This window comes from Bemisia tabaci, chromosome 9 (assembly GCF_918797505.1).
Source record: "Bemisia tabaci chromosome 9, PGI_BMITA_v3".
In the NCBI taxonomy this organism is placed as follows: Eukaryota; Metazoa; Arthropoda; class Insecta; order Hemiptera; family Aleyrodidae; genus Bemisia; species Bemisia tabaci.
The window spans coordinates 355,883-378,661 of NC_092801.1; the positions used below are offsets into that span (position 1 = coordinate 355,883).

Genomic DNA, 22,779 nt, shown 5'->3' on the forward strand with positions numbered 1-22,779 from the left:
ATGATTTTTACCAAAGGACAGTCTGTTTGCGAAATAATGTGCGTTTTTGACAATTTCCTGAGAGAGAGTGAATTCATTAAATTTGCAGACTTTCCTTTCCGAATGCTTCTTTTTAATTTTAAATGTCAATATTTTAAATATTCAGTATTTTACAACACCCTCCAAAGAAGATAAATGTTCGTCCAAGAAATAGTAATCAAAAAATTAATGACCCAGTAGGTGTTGTTTTGTGTCAACTTTCAAAGAATTGAAGGCATTTTTTCAAAATCTACAGTCCGTCAAAGTGAGCTTTCCGTGTGATTTTGCTAAGAATTAGGTTTGGCCCCTAGCCCCCCTGAATTTTAGCGTACCCCAAGATCGTTTGACGTGATAAGGAGATTGAAGATATGGTCTTCTCTGCAAATTTTGAATGAAATCTAAAAGATTTAGATTCTGAGATATCGCTGTATACAGATTTGGGGGGTGCCTGACGGACGGACACACATTTTTTCAAGTATGGTTATTTTGACTCCTAGGAGGGACCTCAAAACGTCTAGAAATGATGAAATTTCAACTTTTTTTCTTTTTTTTTTTGAAGGATGACAATACTTCCTCTACCCTAGGGGCGCAAGGAAGTAAAAACCACGCATGATCCAAATTTTTATGGTTTGTTCCTTCCAATAAAAGCAAATCATTATTTCTTTTCAAATAGGCAAACGATTCAGAATCTCAATCCAAGCTAGAACATTTGACTACGGGCCTGGGCATTTAAAAAAATTTCTGATTTGAAAATTATTTTCGACACATATGCAATGGACAACCGGACAATGTGTGAACTGAAGCGACATACTGCAAACTATAGCATGTTAGATGCATTAAAACTTGGATGAAAATTTTCTGGGGAGTCCCAGAACCCCTTATACGCCCTCCCCCCCCCCCCTGTTCGAAAAGTCTGGATCCGCCTATGTATCTGTGGTAATTTTGGTGCAAATCACCGTGAATGATCGAGATTCTAGAGTATGTTATTTGGAGGAATGAGGCAACATATCTGTGTTGATGCGTGGTTTTTCCTTGGCGCGAGGCCCCTTCTTGCGGTGTTCGCTCGGCCACGATTAATCACAGACGTCGGAGGATGTTAATTTGTCATTTGTAGGAAATAGTCGATGCGATGTTGGATCGGAATCCGAGCACTTGCACAGAGGCCGAGTCTTCCCGTGAATAATTACCCACCGCCCTAATTTGTCAGCGAGGACTCCGCTCCAAATACGTCTGGCCTAAATACGACCAGAATTAAGTGAGGAAGTCGATTTTCGATTAATTCCGTCTCGCCCGGAACCTCATCAATGATTCATCCGTTTCCGCGGATAATGGCTCCCACGGTTTTGCGCCTCGCCAAACAAGGAGTTCGCTCGTTAGATTCCAGGTTCCGAGGATTTCACTGGGGATCCGCCTAAATTTTGATTCAGTAGCAAACCCCAAGGTTTAGCCACGCACTTTTACTTCTTGATGAGTTAAGACCAGGTGTTCAATGAGCGGTAATCCTGAAAATCAACGAGTCAAAAGCAGGAATCTAGCATTTTAAATCTGCCGCGCTAAGGAAAAACGCCGTATGACCTTCAGGCGTTGCCAAATTTCCTTTGATAAAACACAAAGTTCCTGGTAAACTTATGGATATTTTCCTTCTAATTTTTCAGATAATTTTGATCGCAATTTCACCTAAAGTTCCTGAAAATTTCAAGGAAAAATATTCATAACTTTCCTCAATAATGAACATTTTATTGAATGAAATCTGGCAACTCTCGAATGTTTATACGGCGTTCTTCCTTAGCACGACAGAAATGGAGTAAAGAGTCTCGATTGTGCGCGGTGATTAATTGGACGTATTCCTATCAAACGGAACTAAGCGCCATAGGGGGAAGAAGGTAGAGGGGGGCTTGGATTGGCGGCGGAAACGGGCGTCCTGCTCGTTCCGTCCTATACTCGCAATGCTTTTCCATGGCGCTTAGTTCCGTTTGACAGAGCGCGCTATCGGGATTCTAAATTCCTCAAAAGGAACTCAAATTGGCGCTTAGTTCCGTTTGACAGAAATACGTCCAATTGGAGCGGGAGCTACCGCGGTTACGCGAATTTCGCTGATAATCCGAGACCAATGGCGATTCGACCGGGAAAATGGATCGAATAGGCTGAGAATCTACTGTGATAGATTCTCAGACAAGTAACAGACAGACATGTAATTATTGGTTGAAAATAAATTAATGTTACCTCAACGAAGGTATTTGTCCAAACATTGTTTCTGAAAGGAATTTTTTACAGAAGCTAGCGCCATAAATTTGTAGAGTTTTTGGGTCAATTTCACCGACAAAACCACTGACAATCGAAGCGCGGATAATCAAGGCCCTATATCGTGTTAATGTCAAAAGGAACTGTAAAGTGAATGGATTCAATCTAGCCATGATGGACGAAAATTTTATGCATCGACGGTGTAAGTCCGCAATCAGATATCTCGTTTGCGGTGTCTGAAAATATCCGCCTCTGTGTTATTTTTTTGAAAGAGAACAAATTGAATCATTCCTTGAAGTTCATGCAGAATTTTTTTCAAACAGAGAACGGCGGTTTTAATTAAAGAATTTCCGTTGAGTAGTTTTCCGTTTAAAAAATAAACATTGATGACCGAAGTACCGAAGCTCTTTCGTGTTACGTAATTAAGTTGTGGATTCTCCCACGGCGATGGAAATTTTCATTTTTGGTTACAGTTCGCTTTAAATTTCTACCGGTACAATTTTCATGATTTTTACGGCTATCGATAGGAGAAAAAGATACTCTTTAGATGAGTCGGATGAGTCCGCTCTCTTTGGATTGACTACTGAGGGGCTCGGAGGACAAGACGCATAAGTGCAGGTTTTAAAAAAATTGAGATGATAAAGATTTCAAGGAGAACTAGTCTTGATGCATACTCTGTGAAGAATTCGCTTCCAAATTCCAATCTTTAAGCATCAAGAAGTCAGTTTGAACTTTTTTCCGCCATAAGGATCCGTGTAATGTCGAAACTTCAAACATGTTTTTCTCGAAAAATGCACTTATGCGCCTTGTCCTCCGAGCCCCTCAACTCGTGGTGCCCCGAAAAGGCGGCTTAGCGCCCTCTGAGGAATGAGCCGCATAGCAGCCAGCGGCCCGATTATTGAAATTGATAGATAAAGCTATAGACAAAAGGGGAAAAAAGATATGGAGAGATCCTGTTGGTGGAAGCTGGTGGTTGCAATGGACAAAGGAGGTAGCTAATAGACTAACTAACGGCAACCCACGAGAGACCCAGCAGTTAGTCTATCATTTTCTCCCTTTGTCTATAGGAACCACAGGGGAAAAAAGGCACTTGGTCCAAGCATGATGATTCTTGAATTCGCCGCCAGGAATTTTTTTCATCTTGATTAAAGCTGAATTTTTCTTGATACAAGAAAAATAATGCTTGGGTTAAGCAAAAAAGTAGTTTATAGTAAGCAGCAAAATTCTTGATATAAGAAAAAATACTTTTTGGCGGCAAATATAGGTAAGATCCTTTTTTTCAGTGCACCCGTTTCAACCAATAGGATCGCTCCATACTCCCCATGTCTTCTTTGTCTACAGCTTTGTCCATCAATTTCAATAATCAGTCGGCAGGGGGTGCTGCCCCTCCCCTAATTTTCTCTTTTAACGTGCTCTATGTGGTTCTGGATCTGGGCCATGGAGTTGGCGGAAACTCAACGGTCTCCGAAAGCGGCGGTGCAGTGCGGCGAGGCGATTGGATTTTAATGAGCCCGAACGCAGGCCGTCGTTGGGGCGGCTCTCATCCATCATTAATAATGATAAAAACACAATAAAACACAACAATAACCCCTCGGAAACCTAACCTCTTCGGCCGGCTTCCGCCCCGGGATTGAGCCATCGGCCTCCCCTCGGGACGCCCCGAAATTCCGGACGAACGTGACATCACGATCCATCCAGGAATTGAACGGAATTTCAGGAACGGCGTAAATGTTACGAGGATCCCGCTCCTTGTACGTGGTTTTTCGATGGAATTGTTCGATTGACTTCGCGCACTTCTTTGCGGCCTTTAGAAACACGCTTTATCGACTCTCTCTCTCTCCCCCCCCTCTCTCTCACTCCTCGTCCGGGGCTAGTTCTGCCATGCTAAGGAAAAACACCGTATGAACATTCGAGAGTTGCTAGTTTCTTTCGATAAAATGTTTATTTTTGAGGAAAGTTATGAATATTTTTCCTTTAAATATTCAGGAACGTTAGGTGAAATTGCAAACAAAATTATCCGAAAAAATTGGAAGGAAAGTATTCACAAGTTTACCAAGAAATTCGTGTTTTATCAAAGGAAATTTGGCAACGCCTGAAGGTTCATACGACGTTTTTCTTTAGAACGGCAGATTTTTTTTCAATCACGCAGAGTGAAAATAAGCCAGCCGCGTGGTTCCAGACCGAAAAAATTGGACTCAGCGGGCCATTTTATTGGGGAATAGCTTTATGTCAGCCCAATCGGAGAACTTTCGATTTTCACTTTAAAATTTTAGTTTAGGTAACCCCTTTCGATTTTTTCGATATTTGATAAAAAGGAAAAATTTGAAATAATGGGCTTGTCCTACGCTCCTCGATCAAAGCGCAAAAGTGATTGCGCCTCTTGGTCTCGAGTCTCGCCGGTGATTCCCGAGCCGAAAAATGAGTGTTTTTGACCAATTTCGTGGGTTCACTGCTCATTTTTGCCATTTGTGAGCTCCATAATGATCTCGTGGAACATTTGGGACCCGAAAAAATCAAACTCCGTGAGTTATTTTATATGGGGCTATCTTCATTTCAGCCCGATCGGAGAACTCTCGATCTTGACCCAAAAATTGTAGTCCATTTTTCTCGATTTTTGATGGGAAATAATTTCGAGATAATTGGCTTGTCTTGCCTACTTTGAGACATAGAGTCAATCACGCTTGGCCCTAAGCGCAATACCCTTCTTCGCGGCTTCCTAAGCCGAGAAACGGGTGTTTTTGACAGCTGTTTTGATAATTCGCTCACATGCGAATATTCGCAGCTTGCGCGGTCCAGCGGACTCGTGAACTTCTTGCACATGAAAATCGGACTCCGCGGGTCATTTCACATAGGTTTAGCTTGGTTCCAGCTTAATGGGAGTGTATAGTATTGTCCAGTCTTGATAACAGGCGCCCCCTGGCGAACAACGAACAAACGAGCGTCACTCATGCCTCCTACATTGGAGCGTGATACAATTTGTCATACATCATCGTGTCATGCCTCTTGTCATGCATCATGTCTTCTCGAGAACCGTGAATAAATTGTTTCTTTCATCGTCATTGTTTCTCTTTTTTCATTTGTCTCGACAATACAAGGAGAGCTGTCGATTTTGACCCTAAAATATTTAGTCTATGTTGATATTTCTCAGTTTTGTACGGGGAAAAATTTCGAGCTACCTAATTGTCGGATCTTATTTACAAAGCTCATGACGTAGAATCTATTGCGCATGGTCTCGAGGCTCTAGGCGTCTTCCTAAGCCTAAGGGACTGTCCCTTATTTATGTAACGCACTTCTTCGGCATTTTTGACCCCCCCCCCCCTCTTGAAACACCTTTGTGGCGTAGGTTCCTATCATTTAACACGTAAAACAAAATGAAGCAACGCTCTCCTCCACCACCCCTCCTCTTGTAACGCTTTTGTGACGTACTGTCGTGCTAAGGAAAAACGCCGTATGAGCCCTCGGATATTGCCAAGTTTCCTCCGATGAAAACCTAATTTACTGGGAAAATTGCGAATATTACTTCTTAAAATTTTCAGACGATTTTGTACGCAATTTAATCTAAAATATCTGAAAATTTCGAGGAAAAATATGCATGAATGTTGTTAAAAATACATGTTTTATAAAGGGAAATTTGGCAACTCTTGAATATTCATACGGCGTTCTTCCTCAGCACGGTAGCGTAGGCGTAAGCCACTAGCCTTCATCCCGCAAAACCGAAATTGCGCAACGCTCTCCTCGACCGCCCCCCCCCCCCTCCAAAACGTAATTTAGGGGCGATCCTTAAGCTTGAATAGATGCATTTGAATTGCATCAAGTCACTGTCACTAACGCGTCCGTCCTAACATTTTTTTACACTTCGGAATCCAGTAGGTAAGTACGTACATGAAGCTTCTTCTTATGAGCATCGCTCCTCAAATAATATCAGCAATTTTGATGTTTGGAGCTGAAACATTGGTATAATGAAGTAAACTTCAGCGATTCTGTGAAGCTAACTTATTACGTAACGAATCCTTGCACTAGGCAACCAAACTTACTTCATAGACAAGCTGGTTGCGTCGGGCACGCTGAAGGAGATTTACGTTTCCATAATTTTGCTGTACCTTTGAAACGTAGAGGCTAAAAAAAAAATTGACCTCACATTATGTCAGACGTTTTTAGGTTTGAAAACGAACGCATTGTTGAAATTTTGGAAGTTTTTTCCCTTTTTTCCGAATGTATGATCTAGTGCTGAGTCTCATAGTCTTGACCGAACTTCAACCCTTTTTCGGGTTTTGGTGGTTTTTTTAAGACAGACATAGGCGCTGGCGAAGCCTTGGATTTCGTAGGTTTCTAGGGGGGGTCCAGATTGGTGCGCTCCCCTTATTCCCCCAGGTCAAAAACTGGGTGGCGAAAGAGGAAGAAAGAAAGAAAAGAAAAGGAAAAGACGGAGTAAGTAAAAGTTCAAATATGATACACACATATTTTAGTTTGCTTTTCTTGCCGTTCGTTAAAGTCTCCAGAAATACGAGAATCTATTTTCATGGCGAACAAGCTGATAATTCTACTTAACAGTTATTGTAGGTAGAGGGTAGAAATAGCTGAGAAAGATGAGATAAGAGAAGGGTAACACCCCCTCTTCAAATTATATTCGACTCAGTAGTTAAAAATATTCACACAATTTCTGTCTTGACGAAACTTAAATTTAGTGTTTCTCCGATTCTCAAAGAACAGGGTGACTCAGGGATAAAGCGCCAGACTGAAGGATTGGGCTTCATAGGTAAAAAAAGAAGCCTCCTCCCTTTCTAAGGTTTTTATCTAAAAGCACCCCTAGTCCCCCTAGTCGGAGCTACGGTCTCCTTACATTTTTAGGGAAAATTATCGTCTTATCTGAATTTTAACACCAACATTTTGGGGAGGGGGTGATGAACACTCCGGAACGCGTGAGGTATCACGCCACAATTGAAGCCGTTTTCAAATCTTCTGTATTTACATGACGACATTTTTCCATATTTTATTTTTCCCCCTATTTTCGGCCTTAACGGTCGAAACTGCAGTAGCGGCACAGGAAAACCGAAAAAAAACGCGGGGACGCTACTTTAAAATATTAAGCTTCCATCGCCTTGCTATGGCGCAGGGATACACCTATTTGAACTCCTCGGAACGCGTGAGGTATCACGCTTCAATTGAAGGCGTTTAAGAATCTTATGTATTTACATGACGAGATTTTCCAAATTTGTTTGCATTATATTGTAGATTTGAGTTCCTTTTATTATTTGGTAATATTATTCCTGCTTCATAATTTATAATTATTCTGCAAATATTATCTTTTTCCAAAGTACAATCCGGCTTTAGCGCCCTTAAACTTCGGCCTTAACGGTCGAAACTGCAGGAGCGTCTCAGGAAAGCCTAAAAACCAAACCTGGACGTCCCTTTAATGAAACTTCTATCGCCTTGCTAAGGCGCAGGGATACAACTATTTGAACACTCCGGTACGCATGAGGTATCACGCCTCATTTGAAGGCGATTTCGAATCTTTTGTATTTTTATGAAGAGATTTTCCAAATTTGTTTGCATTAAATTGTCGATTTGAGATCCTTTTATTATTTAATTAAATTATTCCTGCTTCATAATTTGTAATTATTCTGCAAAAATTATCTTTTTGCGAAGTACAATCCCGGCTTTAGCGCCCTTAAACTACAGCCTGAACGGTCGAAACTGCAGTAGCGGCACAGGAAAGCCGAAAAACCAAGGGGGGACGCTGCTTCAATATTAAACTTCTATCGCCTTGCTATGGCGCAGGGATACAACTATTTGAACAATCCGGAACGCGTGATGTATCACGCTTTAATTGAAAGCGTTTGCGAATCTTCTGTACTTACATGAAGAGATTCTCCAAATTGTTTTGCATTATATAATAGATTTGAGTTCCTTGTTTTATTTAGTTAAATTACTCCTACTGCTTAATTTTTATTTATTATGCAAAAACTATCCATTTGCGAAATACAATCCTGGCTTTAGCGCCCTTAAACTACGGCCTTAACGGTCGAAACTAAAGTAGCGGCACAGAAATACAGAAAAACAACGCGGGGACGCTACTTCAATATTAAGCTTCCATCGCCTTGCTAAGGCGCAGGGATACAACTATTTGAACGCTCCGGAACGCAGTGAGGTATCACGCTTTAATTGAAGGCGTTTTCGAATCTTCTGTATATACATGACGAGATTTTCCAAATTTCTTTGCATTATATATTGTAGATTTGAGTTCCTTTTATTATTTAGTTAAATTACCAATGATCCTTAATTTTTAATTATTCTGCAAAAAGTATCCATTTGCAAAATAAAACCCTTGCTTTAACGCCCTTTAAATACGTTAGTTTTTCTCATTTTATTTCAGATTTAAGCTCATTTTGTTATTTAGTTAAATTATTCCTGCTTCTTAATTTTTAACTATTCTGGTAAAATTTTCTTTTTGCGAAATACAATCCTGATTTTCTCCTTGACGAGATTTTCCAAATTCCTTTGCATTATATTGTAGGTTTGAGTTCCTTTTCTTATTTAGTTAAATTACTCCTACTGCTTAATTTTTATTTATATTGCAAAAACTATCCATTTGCGAAATGCAATCCTGGCTTTAGCGCCCTTAAACTCTGGCCTTTACGGTCGAAACTGCAGTAGCGGCACAGGAAAGCCGAAAAACCAAACCGGGACGCTACTTCAATATTAAACTTCCATCGCCTTGCTAAGGCGCAGGGATACAACTATTTGAACACTCCGGAACGCGTGAGGTATCACGCTTCAATTGAAGGCGTTTTCGAATCTTCTGTATTTACATGACGAGATTTTCCAAATTGTTTTGCATTATACTGTAGATTTGAGTTCCGTTTATTATTTAGTCAAATTACTCCTGCTTCTTAATTTCTAATTATTCATCAAAAATTATCTGTTTGCGAAATACAATCCTGGCTTTAGCGCCCTTAAACTACGGCCTTATCGGTCAAAACTGCGGTAGCGGCACACAGGGGCGGACTGCAGTCGAAAAGTTAGGAGGAGATCTAAATGTAAGGGCCCCTCCTGTCGTTCGGGGGCCCCTCTAAGAAGGTCCGGGGGCCCTCCCCCGTCAAATTTTGAAAATTTCACACTTTTTAAACACGTAGGCATTATTGGAGTTGGATTATACAGTACTTGAACTTCAAAATAACCCATTCTCAGGATTCATCGGGGGTCCCTTCATCACAAATACTTTTGGCGACCTTCCATGTCTCTTAGAGACAAATTTTCAAGGAATTCGGGGCCTTTTAGTGATTGAAAAGGATAAGAAAATCACAACATTACGGGGGAAAAAATGATGACTCGAAAAAAATTCGCCGCGGGGGCCTCTTCGGGACCTCCGCGGCAAATTGTTAGGGGGCGATCGCCTCCCTGCCCCCTTGGCCAGTCCGCCCCTGGTCATCCTTTGACTGAAAATTGCAATCGATTGGAGGCCATGAATGAATTTAACGGAGGTCATTTTGCACGAGTGAGGGTCCAAAACGGTTGCCAAAAATCAGGAACATGACTGTCCCTAAGATTTGAGGAAGCCGTGGTTCCCATTGTGGCATTTCGCTAAAAGCATTCTGGAGATGAGAGGGGTCTAACATTTCCGTGATTTTTCCTCTCTGGTGGCAGAATATCCTTTATAAATTGCGAGCCATGGTTTTACCTTGTTTCTTTTGGTAATAAAAAAAGAAGCGGAAATTTTGAATCACGGCGATAGAGAAACGCCGTTTCGCACGTTGTCCATGATTATCCGGACATCCATCAAGCTTGAATAGTTGCACCAAGGCGCTGTCGCTAACGCGTCCGTCGATCGACCCGGCTATAGCATTGATGCGCAGGAAGTCGAAACGCCTTCAATTTTTTGAATGCAATAGGGACATCCGCCGAGGTTCAATAGTTGCATCAAAGCACTGTCGTCAACGCGTCTCACTGTTCCTCGCTATACACTGCCTTGCAGGGCCGGATTTACCTACTTGCCGCCCATGGGCCGCCTGTATTTTGCCGCCCCCTCCTCATTCGTTTTGAAACATCAATAAAAACCATCAAGTGAACGTACCGGAAGGGTGGGGTGCATAAGACGCGTTTACTTACACGTGTTTTGCGAAAGCCCTGTCAACACTACTAGCAAAATTTCACGGAACTTTGCGCGAAAGTTAAGTTCCGTAAATCTATCTCTGTATGGACAAGGTCCTCCATTGATAAGAAATGAACCAACAAATTATGAAAGAACAGACATAAATGTGGTTTAATAATCTTAACTGCCACCGCTGCGCCACGCTGATCGCACTGTGTTTAGCGCAATGCGTGAAGTATTCCTGCAGTCTTGTAGGCGCTATGCGTTTCACGCCAACCGCTCCTGGCTGCACTGTGTTTGGCGCAATGGGTGAAGTATTCATGCAGTCTTGTAGGGCGCTATTATGTGTTACATGCCGACCGCCGAAGATCTTGGGGAAGATCTTGTCCTTGACATATTTTATTACTTTTCTTTCCTCTGCTGTATGCGCATTTCTTGAAGTGATATTCTAAGAGGAAACAGTTAATCACTCAAACTAGCAAAATCGCAAATTGAAAAGTAGGTATCTGCTTTTACGGGTTTATCATTGTTAAAGACAAGTCGGTAGTTTATACTTTTTAATTTCTTGCCATGGAATGATTTATTCTAAAATGAACTAGTTATTTCAATCTTTGGTAGCTACCACAATATATTTTCTTCGAAAAATTTAGAGGTCACAATCAAAATTGGTAAAATTTGGCCAGTGGAATGTAGGATTGTAAAAAGAATTGCTGCTGACCGAAGAAAAGGAGAGAACCTGTGAATTCTATGCTTCAATTTTCCATTTAATTTTTTTTTCTTCTTTTTTTTCTTTTCTTTTCTTTCAGGGGGGTAAAGAAAAGAAACCTGGATTAAATCATAATAAGTAAATAAATTTAATATATTAAACACAACCATATATAATAAATTAATGGATATACAATAATTTAAAGTAACTAAAAAAAGAAAAATCACATTTTATGCAATTAATAAAAAACAAATTAGAGAACAAGACAACACAGTGGACTAATCCTCTTAACAGTTCAGAGAGAGAGAGAGAGAGAGAGTTTCATCTTCATATTCTCAGTCGAAAATTAATATACACACGTATGTTGAGGAGAAAGAATGGCGCTTCAAGGAGCAATATTCTTATGAAAAGAAAACATGTTCATGACAAAGGGGCCAACATAAAAAAAAATATAAATTTTAAAAAGTTGTATCATAGGATAAAGGGACAAGTCAACAGAAGCAAAAGGTCCTTAAGACTTCAGAGACTTCCAAACGTTTTTTTTTTTAAAGCGCCTCTTAAGTATGAAATTTAAAAAGTTAGCGATAATTGATACCTCCTCATGACTTGAGAAAATAACAAAGGTGATAAAAGAAAAATGAAGTCGATTTTAAAACAGATGCCATTATTACAAGGGACCAAAATTGGGCATAGTTTACTTCGTTGAGAAATTAAAACATTGAAGAGACTGACAGAATAGAAATGTCAGGCTTAATATTTCATTACAAAATGATGAAGTTAAAACATAATTTACAATAGTTGTAAAAGTGTGTATATGCTAGGTGCTACATGCAACACAGAATTCCTTTAAAAAAAAACCCACAGATTAGGCGAAAATGAGTATGCCTCTTTCTCTGTTTAAAAGAGGAGAAAAAACAGTTTACAACGACGTATATTTCTTTTTGGTAAAGAGAGTGAACTTTCGAAAACGAATTTTGACATGGTCACACAGCTCACCTGTTCAGCAGGTTGAAAATATCCCGACGCAAGGAACACTGCAAAATCTACATAAAGAGTCTAACTGAAAAATAGCGTGACTTTAAACTGCATCAAAAATTTGGAGAAATAAACCCTTATTAAAGCCTGATATATGTATTGAAAGAAAAGTCAGTTTTGTGAGATCGAAAAGTTTACCAAACCACTCACAGATGGAGAAATTTTTTCAACTACATATTATTAAAACCAGCTCAATAATAAAAAGTTGAAACCTCAATACTACTATTCATTTAGGATTGGTTGGTTTTTTTTCTATTTTCTGAAAAACTAAACATATTGATGACTAGATGCAAAAAATGCGTACCTCAACTGCAACGTTTCAAAATCCTCAGTCATGTTTTATCTTTTCCACGGAAAACCAAACGAAATTTGTCCTTGCAATTTTTAGTGATTTTTTAGAGTGAGTCAAGAAAGTTCATAGAAAACTTTAATAGAAACTGTTTATTAGTTTTTCTTTAGAAAAAAGGGTAAAACATGAGCAGAGACGTGTAGCTTTAAAATCTGAGGTACAGATCTTTCGACTTCAGTCATTAATATACTATTTCGGGAGAGAAGAAAGAGGTTACAAGTTCAAGAGTCTCATAAAGAAAGTATTTTACGATATAACTTCAGTTCTGCATGCTAATTGGTCAATAATTAAAATATGGCCACATTTCATCAAGAAAATCCACTTGATTTGTCACTCTTGTCTTTGACTTTGTCCCAATCTATGTTCCAAAACTAGAGGAAATAATGTGCGCACACAAATACTCTTTAACAAATATTCAGAGAAGATTGCGTAAAATATTTATGCCTTTGGCTTCAATACATCAAAAAACTGATTCCTGAAAAGATAGATTTAAAAGCAAAAAAATTAAAAATTTGATTTAAAATTAAAAAAGGCCGATTGTGCGTTAGTTAAAAAAATGCAGTTATGTTAGATACAAAAATGCGCACTTTCCAAGACAATTTGAGTTGATAAACGTCAAAATAAGATAGATCTGACATTCCTTCTGTTGAAAGCAAAGCTGGGAGAAATACTTTACAGAAGGTAAATATACCTTTCTGACAAAAATTCGTTTTTCTCATTGAGAATCCATCTAAATTGGCAGAACCAATTTCACTTACACTGAAGGAGGCAGCTTAATATGTTAAAACCTTGTGTGCCTGAATTTTCCGTAAATATTTTGTCGTCAAGACTTGTCCCTAGAAAGAATGAAAGAATGAAAAAATTCATGATCACTAGATATCTGGAGAACTATCAGTCGACAGCAATGCTTTCATTTTTAATAATAATAATAATAAAAAAATTATTAAAAACGGAAAATATAAAAGCTGTCATTCCTCAACTAAGCAAATGGCACTCATGACTAAAATCGCTGGTTCACCATTTGTAAAGTGATGCCTTCCAAAAATTTAAGACCTTAACATACGGAGGAAAAATGTACAAATAGATGACACATACAAAAGGACGCAGCTAAACATTCAAACCTACTTGCGGAGCAGTTACTGAGGAGTACAGAATATAAATTACACGGTGAAGAAAGTAAGTCAAGAAAGTCTATTTACAGCGAATTGATAAAACTTTCTCTTGCGTTTTCTAACTACACAAAAAAGGAGATACATCACAGGTTAAACAGTGCATTCACTTTGTCGTTTCTCAATTGAAGGAGCGTGACTCCAATCACCTGTTGCAAAATGTTCACTCGGAATCATTATTCTTACAAGGAGATGCTTGGACATATCTTGATGAAAATTTTATTGGTTCTCCTTCTGACCCTGCGAAAAACTCTGCAAAATTTTAGATGGAAAGCACACGGTTATGTTCTTGTAAAAAATTGATTTCTAAGAGTGAATTTTGCAAACTTGAAACGGAGTTGTGTTCCTTCGTTTGGAAAACAACGACTTGTAAAAAACTTGTAGTCAGAATTTCGATTTGCTTTCTTCCATTGAGTTTTTGTGCTGCTTTTGACACCCTTTTACGAATGGACCACTGAATAAGGTCAACAATTGAGTAATGCAATAATTTTCCTCTCTTTAAAATTTTTTGTGGAGCACGGGGGACACATAGAAAATTTTATACATCAACTTGTGAGTGAGAAATCAGCGTTGGTTGGATTTAAAAGTTAAAACAGATACGTGACCTCTGACAGACAAAAATGCAGATTTTCTTATGGTGAAATTGCACAAAAACTGAGCTTGTCACTTTGAATGAGCATTGTAGTACAAATAAATATTTGCCACAAAATTTAAAATTGATTATTGACTTTGTAATTGGATCGAGTTGGGCAGAAAGCAAATAAGGCATTGGGACCAGGAAAGAGAGACTTGGATTTTCCTTTTCCACAAGACCTGATGTTGAGAATATACCTAGGCTGGACAGATTTAACTGGAATTGGTTTAATTATTCCAGATACTACTTGGTTTTCTGTAATGTTTTACTTTCTCAACACAAAACAATTTTAATTCATGTATCGATTTTAATGAGCGAACAATAGGGAACAAGAAATGCAGTTAAGCTGATTTTGCTTAATCTATCTAGTTTAACCCTTTATTTTTCAGTTTGAAATATTTTTTCCCAATATCAGGCTTTTGACTAGAGAAAAAAGTAAGACTGGTTAATCCAAACTCATTTTTTTCCGTTGCTCGGTTCTTTTCTACCAAGCTCTGTCTAATTACATCCTTGTCTCTTTCGTTTTTGACATTAATTGAAATTATATTTTTGTTCTGATCCATATTGATGCAACTAATGCTGGTTACAGTAGCCAACCTCACAAAGAGACATTATTGAAATCCACCGCCAAAACAAGGTTCCTCATGAGTGTGACTTCTGAGGGTCTGTCAAAAACCTGCCTTAACATTAAAAAAGGGAAAATGGGTTTGTGAGAAATCTGAACAGATAGATAAAATCATAAGTTTATAAAAATCTTGAATGTGATTAGCGTTTGTTGTACGTGGGTATTATCTTCATTATTGATTTAATTTCATACTTTCTGTTTTGAACAATCTAATACATGTTTAATTCAGTAAAGAATCAAAAGAACACAGCCCTTTAATTCGTACCGTACTTAGAGGCCTATTAGACATTCCTTTTTAGGGAGGGGAAAATCAGTTTTGATCTTACTAGAACCACCAGAATTTAAACAATTTCCTGACTCCGCATTCTACTTAATTTGAAAACCCTCTAATTCCATAATGTCGATAAGCTTTCAGAAATTTTGATCCAAAGTGCCCCTATAATAAATTTTAATGTTATTATTTTGGGCAAATATCATGAAAGAAACTGTCCTTATATTCTTTACAGTGCACTTGTATCGATACAAAAAATATGTTGATAGGTCCTCATACTCTTTCCTACGTTCATCTGAGCTCAATCTTCATTGCTCTGAAATTGGACACACAGTCTTCAATGCTGCACTTTCAAAATTTTCATACACATACACTATTTACAGACACAAAAGTTAACATTATGAAAACAAAATTTGAGCTTCAGTATACAAGGGTAAAAAAAAAAAAAACAAACAAACAAAGGAAAGCAAAAATGCGAGAAAATGCGAAGGTACCATACGGAAACATGCAATATGCGGTTGATTTGCTCTTCTTTCAAGAAAAAGAGGTTTGAGAGTGAATAAAACTAAATATGTACAAGATGGGGTTTTGAGGGATTCAGATCTGTGCGGAGGAGATTCCTTATCGGTAAGACCAAAATTTACGATAGTTCTTTCCTTTGAAACTACTATAGTAATCTTCACAATTGAGACAGCAATGGCGTTTTGTTACAGAGTATGACGTAACTACATTTACTGGTTTCCCTTTGAGAAAGGCTCAGTTAGTTCACTGTAGCTGCATTTCTTTGGTGCCTATATGCAGCAGAAAATGCTAGCAAAATTCACTGCATATTTTTCTGGTATTTTTAAAATAGGCTGTTTTCTCAAGAGCGGTATTTCAAGTACCGCTGCAAAAAATGAAGTCAAGGAAAATCCTTTGAAAAAACAAACAAAAAAATTCAAGGGGGAGGATCAAGTCCTATCTCTGAAAAGGTGATAAAAGCGCAAAAATGTCCCGAGGCCATACTGCCAGGTAAGAGCCAGGAAAAATGGAGACTTCGATTTACAAAACTTACAACATAGGGTCACGAGAAGCTGCATACTTGTAACCTAATCAGCAAAAACAGAGAAACAAGGAGAGAATTTGTTAGAAACTTTTGAACCAAGCGATCAGGCTATGCTTTGTCTGACAAAAAGCAGTCTCCTGAACTAAGTAACCAAACACGACCTTGAATCAACAAGTACCCTCACATCTCAAAGTCCATTTCTTAAGTAGCAATTGGTTCCAAACAAATGACCTTTGACTCATTGGCGACTGAGAACAATTGTTCCTTCTTCCTGCTTTGACACCCAGATCTTGAGTTAATAAATAGTTTGAGATAATGGCTCCATTGAGAACTTGTCAATATATGAGGCCTTGGAAGTGATCACATAAACAATTTAGATTCATCTCTGTATGTAAAAACCTCTAGGGAGAGAGACAGAAATAGTGAGCTCACAGAACCACAAATAAACCAGTGAATAAAGTAAAAGAATGAATCAAGTTATTTACACTCAGATTCTTGTCAATGATTAAAAATTATAAAAACACGAACTATGATCACCTGAACCCAAATTTTGCTGGTAGCAGCTGACTGCAATTTAGATCAGCATAATCCCGAAATTGAACTAAAATTTGCTTCATTAATGCTCTCAAGAGCCTGCAAATTGAACATCATGTCTCGCAAACTACACCTATTGGTGGATTTTCAATAGCGTGAACTATCAATCAGTGGTCAAAAGGCCAAAGGATGATTCTCATTACAAACTAAAATGGAAGTACCGGATTGTATCCTTAAAGAAGGGTTAGCCAAAATCCTGATATTCCGATAGAGACTCGGGGAAAAACAAGAATTCATCGGCTTAAGAAATTTGAATTTTGTTTCCATTAAAAGCCTGGGAGAGCTTGTAGAACTAAACGAAGCTCTAAGTTTCTAAAAACTGTCCTCATGACATGAGCTAAATACATCTACACCGCCAAACAACTCTGCCCAGTACTCTAGCCTAATTTTTTATTCATTCTATACTTCATTCGGTTCAGAGATTTGATATTTACTTATTGTGATATTGCCGTTTACAAAACATTATTTTTTAGGAAAACAATCAAAATGTGGAAAGTTCGGTTCCCAAAAATCTTTGGGATGTAAACAGGAGACAAAGATTGACCATGGAATGCAATTGAATAAAACCCTTTTGATCATACTCATCAAAGAAAAAAATTGCTACCAACAAAATTTGGGCTGCATGCAATAAAAGAGCCAACATGAAACAAGATGGAGAGACACATATGCACTACTATTAACTTGGTACATCAGATCTAAACTGTGATGGGATTTGAAAAATAAGAACAGGACTGACTTCAAGGCTGCGCCTTATTTTCTACTGAGGTGAACACATACTCAGAGATCGTAGTTCAGACTTTACCAGTTACTGGTGAAGATAAACTGACTTATTGCTTATTTTGGAAGAGGGATTTTTGGATTTGGCTGCGGTTCAAAGTAAAATAATGGATGCTGAGTGGCTGAGGTCCCATTCATATGAGAAATTTAGTTTTTAAGAAGGGGTATCGATAAGGGACGTTATTGGTTTCACCCTTGCTGAGTTCCCTCAACTCTACGACTTTTTGCTCATCAAAGGTCTAAATTTTACGGAATGCATTGTTTCTGGTCTCTTTTCAGTTTCAGGTCCATTACTGGCCTGAACATAGGTCTGAAGACTGGCGAAAAATACGAGTCTTGCGGGTTTCCAGTCGAACGCTTAAGAATCCGTATTTTGCCGCTAAAATCGGCCTTCAGGCCTAAATATGGGCCAGTATTGGACCTGAAAAGAGACCAGAAATGACTACATTATGATGCATTTTTTAAGATACAGGCCTTCAATGAGCAAAAATTCAGAGTTGAGAAAGTTTACTGTTGGCCCAAAAACGGCTCTCATTGGTATCCCTTCTTTACACTTAGTTCCCTCTGCTGATGGAAAAAAAAATTGTTGAACTAAATGGAATAACATAGGAAAAGATAAGAATTGAACTGCATCTTGTACACTTTCATGAGAGGACAAAGCCTTATGGTGAAGAGGAAGGGTTCAACCTAAAATCAAAACTTCGCCAACACCAATCCAGAGCCCCAAAAACAAACATTCTTACTTATTTCAAGCAATGACAAATGAAAAATTGATTAATGGCAGTTTAGCAGAAAACTTTTTGGTTAGTTTTGGGGGATATATCAACTATTCAGTCTTGAGATCGATTAGCGTGACTTTTGGCAGTATCACTGAATGATACAATTGACTCTTCAGTTTTTTTCAACAGTTAGAATTACTTAAGATTGAATGATAGGAGAGTAGAAGACTTGTGTCTCATCGTTTTCCTTTTAAATAGAGAATTTAGGATATACACTTGTATATAGATTGTGATCAACTACTGTGGTAGATGAAAAATTAAGTTTATGAGCCAATAAGATACCTGAATGAGGCTTTGAAAAAAATCTGCTGTGCTAAGTCACACAAACAAGTTAAATAAATCACTAAAACAGTGGCTACCTACATTGTCCTAAAATTGTGGACATTTTTTTTTAATAACTTCCAAAGCTGATAGAATTTTTCTTCTAAATACCTCAAAATGGATATAAAATTAAACTGAATGCAAAGATGATATAAGTTGATTCAACTAAAATGCTTATGCATAAAACTCAGATCTTACGATAAGAGGTATTTCAACATTTAGGTCTTTACGCTTCTATCACCTCAAGACCATTGGAAGCGGTGGCCTCATGGTTGGTAATAATCAGCTGAAAATTACATCAACAAAACATCTAAAATTATGTAAAAAAAATTTCAAACTCAAGCTGCATAAAATCTTAGCTTAATCAATGAAAGCTGAGTTTTTTTTTTTTTTTCTTTTTTGTTTTTTTTTTTCTTCTGACCAGCTCTTGAATCTTGAATTGTGAAAAAAAAAACAAAGCTGCAATAGGGGTTGAAAAAAGCTGTCTAGAAAGGATATTTCATTGATAAAATTCTGGCCTGGTTCAGTTAATCTAGTTTGTACTTTCAGTATGTTTCCAAGGAGACATAACGAAACAATGGCTAGAATTACTAATTCTACTAATTCTGAATAATTCTTTTTGCTAATTCTGAATTAGTAAAACATATTGAGAGCATTAGAACTTGCAGAATTTGCAATAAGCAGGCTGCCGACTGGAAATGGGTATGAGCAAACGTTCTATGATGGCTTCAAGGGGCTAGAAAACATTAAAAATGAGACTATTTGTAGAAAGAGACATTTCAGTGAAAAGATGCAATGATTTCAGGACCGTGAACCGTGAACCATGACCAATTTTATCATGCTCAGAAAAACGCTGTGCCAACAATCGAGTGTTGCCAATTTTTTCCCTGTATTAATAATTATGTTTGAGGGAATGTTGTAAAATTTTCCTTGTAGAATTAACAAATATTTTAAGCTAAAACACGAGATAAAATTATTTGAAAAATGTTCCCAGATCTTAAATTATTCTTCATTTTGGAAGTTAATTTTGCAGATAAAACTAAAACGTCCTTCCAATCTTTTGAAGAGGGTTTCGTTGGTTAAATCAGATATCCCTGACTATTACAGGGGCTCTATTTGATAGGTTCTCAACTCCTCACTAATTAATTGGGAATACTGAATTAAGTTGAAGAATCTTGAGAGAATGCTTGAAATTTTTAGGAACTTTAGAGCGAATTGTCGATAAAATTCTCTTCAGAAATGGGGGGGGGAGAGAGACTATTCATAAGTTTCCTAGAAAATTCGTATTTCATTAAAATAAATTTGACAACGTATGAGGGCTCATACAGTGTTCTTCTGTAGCACAGCAGAGTTTTTTTCACGCTGAGCCGAAAATTGAAATTCGAGTTTACGTACTGAAATGTCAATAAGACACACCACTAAGGTCTCTAACCTTATAAAAAGTCATTGATAATGATACACAAGCACAGATAAAACAAATAAAATTGTACAGAGTGATCCAATAGTACCGCACCACCAGCACCAGGTATCTCTCCTTTGACTTCGGAACAAATCGAGACAGAAACTTAAAATTTTTTGAGTGCTCCAGGGTTCAAGAAAACGACTTTTAGGACCTCCTAAAATTTTAAGGGAATCCCCCTGAAAGGGACAAGAATACCAGGGGTTAAGGGGGCACTGCGGACTTTTTGGATCACCCTGTATACGTATGTATAAATAAAATAAATTATAAGAGCAACTGTGTGATGTCTCGAGTGCTCGATTGGCTTAAAAGACAAAAAAAGGAAATATGAATTGCACTACTAAACCTTCGAAAAAGGTCTCTCTCCAAAGAATAAAAAAAGGTTAATTTCTTTAGCACTGTTATCGGTAACTGAAACTTACTCTATACATTCTCCAACGTTTAAAAATTTACAATCGATCTCTAGATTTTTACAAGGCAGGGTAAAAAATGTACTGAAAAAAATGGACGCTTACAAATGGATCTACAAACAGAACAAAGAGAAGCTTCTGAGAAAGAGAGCCGTTGCAACTGCAAGTGACATGAATAAGTAGTCTAAAATTTTGATATTTAGCCATTTAAATTCCTTATTTCAATTTGAAAAATTAAGTAGAGAGCATGGTGAAAATTCAGACACCGGTGCATACAGTCTGAGCAAAAGAGTGAGCTAGTTGTTAGTTTGTAAGCATCCTGATAAGCATCTTGCTTTCAGGGCAAAATTTTGCTTATCAATGGCTCAACTCAGCGGCCATAAATCTCAATAGCTGAAATTTAAGTTTCTGCGCTATTCTGTTTTGAAGGGAAAAAATTCGACTTTAGTGCTTAAGATTTCCACCGAGTAGTCATAAAACAGAGATTCCAGTATTCGCAGTCTGTAGCTGGTGTATCACAAAATCGTGAAATCACTTTAGAAGAAAACAATTGAAATTAGGTTCCAAATCATACTCTTTAAGATTTTTGCAAGAAATAAAGACACAACCAACACTCTTCCGCTCAGAACGACACCTCAGAGTGATAACATCTGTTAATCACCAAAAAGCAAACTATTTTCTCGATCTGAGAAAAGCTAAAACTTGGCACGAGTTCTCATCATGATTCCTCAGAGCATTATGTCAGGAGTGAAATGTACGTACAGAAATCGTTTGATGTTAATCGTTTAAACAAATTTTTGGCTTCATTATAGCACCTTTGTTCTTCTTTTAAATTATTACAAATGATAATTACAAGCTAGCGAGGTTTTTACAAGGCTTACAAACGTGAAGAGTAGACGATTAAACAGTGTCTGAACTCAAGGGCCCAAATGAGTAAATCTCATCTATTTAGTGGCCTTTTACTCAACACAGTAAATCTTTGATGTCAAGGAGATATTTTACTGAGCAAACGTTACAGCAAATTCATGGCATATTGTAAAAATTAGCACAATTTTGGAGACTTTTGTTGAATTACAAATTTAAAAAATTCTAGTAATTTTATCTAAGCAGCAATAAATTGATTTTAACTGCTTGTTGTCAACAATAGGTAATGGACAATCATTACAGCATTGATAATAATAAATCTGAGGCCCTGTAGATGTGATTCTGAGGTTTCACTACTTAATACTATTTTATGAATTAACCGCAACATCAACATCTTGCAGGACAAAAATTTCATTTTTTGTAAAAACAATACAAACAGCACAAGTTTTCCTCAGATAACTGAGGCGACTTTCACTTTGCAAAAAAAAATTGATCAACACAGGTGAATTTGCGAGGAATTCAAAGGTGATGCATCAGATAGAGGCATAATCATCTAATTGCAAGATGAAGTAAATTTTTCGAATTGGTTTCATTGAATCAAGCATGCAGTCTGAAACGTAACTTAAAAAGTAAAATGTCAAGAATTCAGCCGATATCAATGCATTTGAGAAGTATCAAAAGAGGAAAAATGCCTGCAGACCTGTTTAAATTGGTTCATCAGTATTTGTGCGAAAAGACACAAAAGGAAAAAAGAGAGGCTCTTACAATAATTTACAATTATTTACAGACTTGATTCACGACAAAAACATATGCTCTGCTATGAAAGTAGCTTTGCAAAAAAATGTACACATTTAAAACTGCTTATCTTGACGAATTAAAAATTGGCACAATTTATACATACAGTAGAGACACCACAGGACACAGATTTGCTTATGAAAATTTTCACAGCTCTGGGAACATAGACGAAACAGATTCGAAGACTGAGAAATCGTTGCGCGACTGCGCACCGTCACCAAGGTTGCGGTGCATGAATACCTCACGATTGAAGTTCCTGAACAATTGGTAGAAACGAAAATAGAATTAGTTATGTTGGATTTTTTCATGCTAATAGAAAAATTACATTGTACATGACTGAGTGTAAAGAGAAATCCTAAAGATATTGCTTTTGAACAATAAGATTTCTTCTCCTGTGAATGGTAGTAACATAAGATAAATATGCCTATTCTTGTCACCGTAAGCAGCAGCCAACAGTCAAAAACTATAACAGTGATCTTAGTACGAATGGGAAACCTTAAAATTTTTACCTATGAGTGCAAAGTGATTTCTTCAAATCTTCAGACAAATTCGAATGTGATTGTTTTGAGGTATTCTGTCGATGGCATACGAAACATGC

At 37.6% G+C, this 22,779-nt stretch overlaps 1 protein-coding gene across 1 annotated transcript in view; it reads right to left on the reverse strand.

Annotated features, from left to right (window-relative positions):
- Positions 1–11,178: 11,178 nt before the first annotated feature.
- Positions 11,179–22,779, reverse strand: part of Gprk2 (G protein-coupled receptor kinase 2) — a 59,054-nt gene continuing 47,453 nt past the window's right edge. Inside the window, 1 exon segment of the mRNA XM_072304603.1 lies at positions 11,179–22,437. The gene's annotated coding sequence lies outside the window, so the exon portion shown is untranslated.